An 8,605-nucleotide genomic window follows, 5' to 3' on the forward strand; every position below is an offset into this window, starting at 1 on the left:
TTCGCTGCAACGGCCTCCCCAGGGACATGCTAGAGTCCCCATGACCGGAGGTTTTCAAGATGCCATTGGACAGGATGCTAGATAATCCCATGCAGGCTCCCTTTCCCGCAAAAGGTTGGACCGGATGGTCTTTTGAGGTCCCTTCCAATCAGGGCGATTCTATGATTGTATGACTATTTGGGAGAAACCCGTAGTTCTACCAAGGGAGGAACTCTTTTGGGCACTCAGCCGGCTGGGATTGGAGAAGAGGGGAGAACGAAACATGACTCTCTTGCAAAGCTGATGCCCAATGTCTTTAATGAGAAAAATCACAGGAAGATGGAAGAGGCGAGAGCTTAAGCAATGCCTTTTGGAGGCTGAGTAAAGCTCAGAGAAGTGCTGCCGTCCAAAGGAAAACCTCCACGCCAGGGGTGCTGCTTTTCCTTTTCCCCTTCAAGGCTCTGGCAAGTCATGCATCACCTAGACCCATTGGCACGGAGGAAGGAGGAGGCATCGCATGGGGAGCATAAGGCGAAGCAGAGCAAGGCGGGGAAAGAGAGGGGCTTCCCTGGGAAGAGTCGGAAGGCCAGCGTGGGCCCCTTCCTCCAGGCGGAGCGGTTGGGAGCTCGGCTCCTCTGCAGACCATGGCCGCGCTCTCCGGGCTGGCTCCAGGGCTTTCCTGGCGGCTCCTGGCGCTCGACCGACCACGGGCCGGCAATCCACGGGCTTCAGCATAAGAGATTGCCCCGTCCCAGAGGCCCGCAGAGCCCACGGCCCAGACCGGACCACCCAAAGCCCCCCAGCCCCAGGGAGCCCCCAGAAGCGATGGGCACACTGCCAGCGCTGAGAGAGCTCCCCACGGCAGCTGACGCGGTGGACCCCACGGCTGTGCTCTGAGGGAAGGAGCTGAGGATTGGGCCCGGCAGCGTCACCAGGACTGGCGGGGGCTGGATCGCAACGCTGGAGTCGGCGCACCGGGTGACGCACGGCTCGTTGCAGCTGTTGGCAAGCGGGGTTGGGCCGCAGGCAGCTGGCAGGCACGGGCTGTAGCACGACATGTCTCGCGGAGGGAGGCGACCCTGCAAGACCGGGAGGGAGCAGAGGGCGTTAGCTGTCGAGCCCTTTCAGACCCGCAGCTCGGCTCCTCTGAGAGCGAACAGTTGCGTGGGTAGGGTCAGATCTCCCTGGGAAGTTCCTTTCCGTGCCAGGAGTGGCCAAGGCAGGTCGCTGCACTGTGGATGGGGGAGGAAGCACCTGGTGACCGGTCAGACGGTACTGGACGTCCAGCCTCAGACGTCAGCAGAGGCCCTGCTACAGAAGAGCCCAACTGACTGACTCCCTCTCGGAAGGGAACAAAGCCTTCCCTCTTCCCTCACCAACGCACCTCCCGGAAGAGGGCAGCACAGTGTATTTTCAAGCCTGGACCACGTACCAGAGGGAGCATGCACAGAAGGGAAGCAGTCCCCCTGACAGAAATCCCACCAGCAGGAAGAGAAGGAGTGAGTTCAGACTTACCAAGTTCACCGCGGAGAGCAAGGGAAGAGATGTGGATGGAAGGGCCTGGAGTGGCACAGGCTTTTTATCTGGTGAGCTAGTGCCTGAGGAGACCTGAAACACACCTTCTTTGTGAAGCACGTAAACAAAGAGCAATTTGAGGCTTGCAAAGCACAGCCAGGAGATGAAGAACTTGTCTCTTTCATCTGAAAGGTCTGGCTTGCATTTCCCTATTGGGTGAGAGCACGGTGATGCATTAGACGCTGGCTCCTCAAAGCAACGGTCATCTGAGGTCCCATGCCAGGTCCCAGGAACGGGTTTCAGTAGCTCCAGGCCCTGCATGTGGGTTGTGCCCATCCTTGCTGGGGAACGTGACTACCACTCTCAGCCAGGCCTTCAGCTGTGGAGCCCTCCTGACGAAGGCCACTCACGTGGGTCTCCTGCTGAAGGGCTGAGGCTGACCCTGAGAAACACAAGGCCCCACAGGGCCGTGGAAGGGCTCAGCAATCGGCCAAGCCCCGGCTGGATGCCTGTCCGGCCGAGGGACACGGAAAGGAGGGGACTCAGATCCCCAGAGGTGGTTGGAAGGTGAACGCCAGAGAAGGACCCTCTCTGAGATGGAGAGACGGGCCACTGTGTGAAGGGATGGGGGCACTGGGACCATTCCCAGAGGTGGCCAGGTAGCTCTGTGGTGGCCTCAAAACAAAGGAAAAAAGGGGGAGGGGGGCGGGGCGGGGGGAGGTCTTGTTCTACGGAAATCAGTCCATTGTCATTCTCAAAATTCTCATTCTCAAAGAGGGCAGGCAGTCAGTGCCAAGGGTGCAAGGTCAAAGTGGCTGAGGAGTGAACTCACAGGCATTTGACTGAGGGTGCTTTTCACTTTTCGCAAGGCTGGTTGCCTTGTGAAAAGTCCTGAGAAGGACACGCCCTCTTGTGGCTGCAGTTCAAAGCAGAAGGCGTCTTGCGGAGCAAGGATGGGCCTGTGCTGTCCGCTTCCTGCCCTCAGGTGTTACCACACGCCTGCTGGGGCAGGTGGATGCATGCGCCCTCTCCCGCTGCCTCAGCTTTGCTCAGGCGCAGCAAATGCCAGGCTCCTCATTGCGGTAGAGGAATGCCTCCCCACCCTTCCCGCACTCAGCAGCGGGGCAGGATGGCAGGCCAAGGAGGAGAGCAGCCCAGCGACGGTACTCACCGCCTGCTGTGGTGGAGCTGTGACGGGCTGTGTCACGCTCCTGTCTGGTGGCAAAGGAGGCTACGTGAGGAGCAGAGTGTCTGTCCTGGCCTCTGCTCCTCTTTGCATGACCTCTCAATTGCCAGAAGGGAGAGCAGAGAGGGAGGAGCAGCAAGGCTGTTCTTCAAGAAGAAGAAGAAGAAGAAGAAGAAGAAGAGGAGGAGGAGGAAGAAGAAGAAGAAGAAGCAGAAGAAGGAGGAGGAGGAGGAGGAGGAGGAGGAGGAGGAGGAGGAGGAGGAGGAGGAGGAGGAGGAGGAGGAGGAGAAGTTCTCTCTTTACCCACCGCGGCCTTTGGCACTTGCTGGTGCACAATAGTAGTTCGAGCGCTAATCCGTTAGTGCACCAGCCGGGAGCAGAGCAGCCATAGGGCAGGTCGTCCCATTTGGGGAGCTTCCCTCGGGGCTGGTTCGTGCTGGCAGCTTCCTCCGCGGAGACTGCTGTGGGCAACCCGTGCCTCTTCTGCGGGGCTGGGCCATGTCTCAAAGGGCCACATCTCGGGTCTTTGGGGGCCGGAAGAGACAGGCAGCCACTTCCCCACCCTTCAGTTGAGAACATGCTGGGGGTCGAGTGCCTCGCAAGTTCCTCACAGAGCCTCATAGCCTTTCAGGAGGGAGCATCACTGGCTGCTTTGTCAGTGCACTTCCAGTTCCACCTGGAAGAGCGGCACGAGGGGCTGCCTCCCACGCTGGCGCCATACTGACTCCTGGGACCTGTTTCGGCCTGTACGGAGGGAGCACGTTTCTGCTGTGAGCTGTGGCACTGGGTCGACCGTCCCGGCAGGATGGCACGACAGCCCCAGAGCACAGCCCTGCTGGAAACAACGGCAGAAGGGAGACAGAGCCCTCAATCCTTTGCAGGACAAGGCAACATCCCCCTTCCAAGACCCTTCCCCAAACGGCACGGCCGCTCGGGTGAGAGCATGGCCCATCTTCCCAAGAAGCACGGGCAGTGGGAGGCTTTTTCCAGGCAGCTCTCAGGGCTGGCGACACGCGCCTGGCCTTTGAGCTGCCCCAGACCTTTCCAGACCGGCACAGTCTCCTCTATGCCTCGTAGGGTAGCAGGGAGCACCACCTGGTGCCACTCAGCGGCTGCAGCCACTGAGTCCGGTGGTCTGTCACAACGGTCCGTCAAAAAAGCAGGCTCCCCAGGTCCTGGACACATAGGGGCGGCAACTTTCCTCAGTTTGGTCTGTGCTCCAGAAACGTCCGGGAGCGGGAACGTCGGGGCACGTCCGTGCTGTCCTTCTCTGGCAGCTGTTTCACCAAGGAGCATGACAGGATCTCAAGGAGTCACCAAGTGGTTGGGCAAGATGCTAACAGCCATGACAACGCTGTACAAAAAGCTGCATTTCTGCAGGAATGCGGACGTGAGGTTGCGCCTAGGGTCCTCTGCACGTCTGAATCCTTGTCCCCCGGAGCCCCCGATGCTAGCACGTGGATGATTTGCACCGAGGTGGGGCTGAGGTCTCTCATACTGCCTTGGCACTTTTTGGTGACTCACAGGTGACTCCGAGGTGGTCTGCTGGTGCCACCTTGCAATTAAAGGGACCCGAATGTGCCAATCCATCCCTGCCAGGGATGAGCCAGGGAAAACAAGCCAGACCCTCTGGGTCAGTGACCTGAACAAGCCAGCCGGCAATGATGCAAAGATGACTGTTGTTTGGGAAGACTGCGCCGAAGCAGACAGGCCCACTTGGCGATGGCTCACTTTCAGGCACGAGTCAGCAGGCTCCTTCACGGCTCTGCAGGGCCACGTTGAGCCGTTGCTTCTCCTCGGGAGAGCAACGAGTAAAGTCGGGCAGGCAAGGCAAGGGCTGTGCAGTTCCCAGAGAAAACACTCTGGCCTTTCCTGACTGCAGACAGCAGCTGAACTGCGGGGCTCCCTTTGCAACGGCTGGAAAGTGTGTGCGTCTCCGAGGCCTGAGGGGAGCAGAGATCTGCCACCGAGTAGCCTGATCCACTCCAGCAATGGCCTGAGTGGACACACATCCCTGCGCACAACGGGGTTTCTCTGCAGACCGCAGGAGGGCCTTGTATGACCATCGCCTTCCAATCACCCCGCGGGGGTCTGAGTCTCCTCGGTTCTCTGTCCCTCAGCAGAACAGCCATCCCGCAGAGGCTCCCCTGGGCTCTGAGCAACTCCATAGCCTGCAGGCGCTGGTGTTGCTCAGGGTCGCCTCAGCCAGTCAGAGAGAGACCCTTCTGAGTGGCCTTCAGGTGTGCTCCACAGGCAAAGGTCCGATGTAAGTGGTGGCCACGTTCCCCGGGAAGGGCGGGGCGCGCACAACTCCTGCTCATGGCCTGAATCTGCTGCGAGGCTTCACCAGCAACTGGAATGACACCTCAAACGAGTGCTGGTCTGGGGAAGAAACATAATTGCTATCAACAAAATCACTTGAGTGCTACCCGGCCATGAAAAGGGAGCCAAGCGTTTCAGGCAAAGGAGGCGTGTCTTTCATCTACCAGCAGAGCTCTGAGGAGCCAAAATTGCTGTTTCTCAACACGCTTCATGTTTGTGCCATTTTTCAGCTCCCCTGGGGCTCTGGGCCGCAGTATAAAAGTGTGCCCGACTCCCAGCTCCTCTGTCGTGCCTTCCTCTGCTCTGTGAAGTTGGTAAGTCCCAATTCATTTTGCCTCTTGTCTCCTCGCTTGGCAGGACAGTTTTTGTGGAGAGGGCTGCATGCATTTTGCCTCCCTTGTCCTCGGTGAATGGTCTAGGACGAGAAACAGGGCATTGGTTGGTTTCTTTGCCAGACGTCGTTCTTTCCAAGGCTCAGGACGTACGGCCAGCACTCCCTAAGCAATGGCCGGCCACTTCCTCCACCATCCGCAGTTCAGCAATGCTCCTTTTGCGTTCCTGGCATGACGAGGAGCTTCCTTGACTCGTGCCCCATCGCAAATCTCTCTCCGCTGAGCTCCCAGGCGCTGCCTGTCCTCAGAGGAGCCGAGCTGCGGGTCTGAAAGGGCTCGACAGCTAACGCCCTCTGCTCCCTCCCGGTCTTGCAGGGTCGCCTCCCTCCGCGAGACATGTCGTGCTACAGCCCGTGCCTGCCAGCTGCCTGCGGCCCAACCCCGCTTGCCAACAGCTGCAACGAGCCGTGCGTCACCCGGTGCGCCCGACTCCAGCGTTGCGATCCAGCCCCCGCCAGTCCTGGTGACGCTGCCGGGCCCAATCCTCAGCTCCTTCCCTCAGAGCACAGCCGTGGGGTCCACCGCGTCAGCTGCCGTGGGGAGCTCTCTCAGCGCTGGCAGTGTGCCCATCGCTTCTGGGGGCTCCCTGGGGCTGGGGGGCTTTGGGTGGTCCGGTCTGGGCCGTGGGCTCTGCGGGCCTCTGGGACGGGGCAATCTCTTATGCTGAAGCCCGTGGATTGCCGGCCCGTGGTCGGTCGAGCGCCAGGAGCCGCCAGGAAAGCCCTGGAGCCAGCCCGGAGAGCGCGGCCATGGTCTGCAGAGGAGCCGAGCTCCCAACCGCTCCGCCTGGAGGAAGGGGCCCGCGCTGGCCTTCCGACTCTTCCCAGGGAAGCCCCTCTCTTTCCCCGCCTTGCTCTGCTTCGCCTTATGCTCCCCATGCGATGCCTCCTCCTTCCTTCCGTGCCAATGGGTCTAGGTGATGCATGACTTGCCAGAGCCTTGAAGGGGAAAAGGAAAAGCAGCACCCCTGGCGTGGAGGTTTTCCTTTGGACGGCAGCACTTCTCTGAGCTTTACTCAGCCTCCAAAAGGCATTGCTTAAGCTCTCGCCTCTTCCATCTTCCTGTGATTTTTCTCATTAAAGACATTGGGCATCAGCTTTGCAAGAGAGTCATGTTTCGTTCTCCCCTCTTCTCCAATCCCAGCCGGCTGAGTGCCCAAAAGAGTTCCTCCCTTGGTAGAACTACGGGTTTCTCCGTAGTTCCTGGCCTCGAGAGCGCCTCGTCTTTCGCCCCTGACATCCCGTAGCAATGGTGACAAGGCCGGTTTGGGGTGAGAGCTCTTGCGGAAGGAGCCCCATTACTCATCGGCACGCCTCGACAGGCACAAAACACAGTATGAAGGAAGCCCGAATTTTCTGTTGAATGTCCCTGTGCTGCACTGATTAGAGCAGGGACTCAACACACCGCTGCATTAATGAGAGCCAATGATGGCCCTGGCTACTTTGTTAGGGAAGTCTTTGTTAAGAACCCAGAAAGGGAATCCCAGGAATTTTTTGCATCCACAGCGGGGAGTGCCAGCAGTCTGGGGAAGGAGTGTGGCAGAGCCTTGTTCACATGTCTCCGCACTTACAGGCCCATGGGGTGGGCTGGGGCTGGAGAAACTACTCGGAGTGTCCGGGGTGCAAGTGGTTCTGGTCCCAGCCCCCAAGGCTGTGCACCGCTCCCCTTTGTCCAGGACAGGAATTAACCGGGCGGAGGAGAAAGAGAGGCTCCCAGGGCCCTGCCGTCGGTGTCCATCCCACGGTGCGCAATCCCGTACCCACCTTTCTGTTATCCACCAGGGGCAGCAAGCCTGGCCTCTGCACCATTTCCCCCAGCTCAAGGTGTGACCTTCAAGGCACAGAGAGGTCTGGGCTCAGGGGACCAGCGCAGTGGTTTCAACTCTCTGCAGCACTGGAGCTCTGGCAGGTAAAAAGAGGAGTTGTGTGCAGTGGGGCCGGTGCCCCTCGGCTCCCTCTTCATTCCTGACTGTTAGCTGTGCTGGGAGAGAAGCAGCCTGTGATGGGATCCTGGGTGAGCACGAGGGGGAACGGCACAGAGGCGCCACGGCCAAGCGTGAGGCACGTGCTCTGTCCTGGTGGAAACTCCACCAAGTCAAGTGTGAGTGACCCCTGTCCATATGAGCTGGTGGTATCCTTCCAGAATGCGAGGGGAACGTGGCTGGCGACAAATCGATCTCAAAGTCAGGCTCAAGTCCTTTGGAGGCGCTGAGCCACTCCGGGTTCACTCTCCCGTGTTCCTTCCCGGGAAGGAGCGGGGGGCTCTCTCTGCTGTTCAGTCATTTTCTGATGTGAACGCTGAGACCTATTTCCCAAAGGTCCCCGGAGCTCAGCCCAGCTGTCGGGAGAGTGGAGGCAGCCCCAAAAGGCGAAAGCTGGAGGCTGGCTCCTTCTCTCCCGTGTCAAACCGCGTAAAAAGGTGTAGGAGTCAGGAGCAGGAGCAGGAGCAAGGAGCTGGAGCCGGAGCAGGAACAGGAGCAGGAGCAGCAGGAGCAGTGGCAGCGGCAGCAGTGGCAGGAGCAGCATCAGCATGCTGACGAGGTGGCCGAGTGGTGAAGGCGATGGACTGCTAATCCATTGTGCTCTGCACGCGTGGGTTCGAATCCCATCCTCGTCGGCCAGCCCAACAATGGTCAGAGTTTCTGAGTGTGAGCAGCTCGATGTGTGCCCCCAAGTAAGCCTTTGTTTTGAGAAGAGAGCTGCCTGAAAAGAACTTGCAAGGTTCTGAAGTGGCTCAGGACACACCTCAACCTCTTCTGTCTCCACACAGGCCAGAGGAACAAGGAGGGAAAGAAGGAGGGTCCAGGGAACTCGCAGGACGGCCAGCCTCTCCTCAGTCCCTGGAAGATGATAGAGCAAAACGTCCTGGAAGTAGTTTCCAAACATAGCTAGCCCAGGAAGGTGGTTGGGAGTAGTAAGCATGGATTTACAAAGGAGAAGTCATGCTTAACCAAGCTGGTAGCCTTCTACGGTGAGGTGACTAGCTTAGCTTGGTGGAGCAGGGAAGAGCAGTGGATGTTGTTTACCTTGCCTTTCAGTAAGGCTCAACCAGCCACGGGAACGAAAAACAAAATACGCGTACACCACTTTCTGTCACAGCACGTTTCAAGTAAGATTTTTTTTCTCTTTTTATGGGAGGCATTGTGCTCTTATCTGTTCTCAGAATCTCAGAATCGTTGGGGTTGGGAGGGACCTCCTGGGATCCTTCAGTC

At 58.8% G+C, this 8,605-nt stretch overlaps 1 non-coding gene across 1 annotated transcript; it reads left to right on the forward strand.

Moving 5' to 3' along the window:
- Positions 1–7,928: 7,928 nt before the first annotated feature.
- Positions 7,929–8,010, forward strand: TRNAS-GCU (transfer RNA serine (anticodon GCU)). Its single transcript has one exon. It is a non-coding gene; the product is annotated as a tRNA-Ser (tRNA).
- Positions 8,011–8,605: the final 595 nt, after the last annotated feature.

The sequence above is a fragment of the Pelecanus crispus genome, chromosome 12 (assembly GCF_030463565.1).
Source record: "Pelecanus crispus isolate bPelCri1 chromosome 12, bPelCri1.pri, whole genome shotgun sequence".
NCBI lineage: Eukaryota > Metazoa > Chordata > Aves > Pelecaniformes > Pelecanidae > Pelecanus > Pelecanus crispus.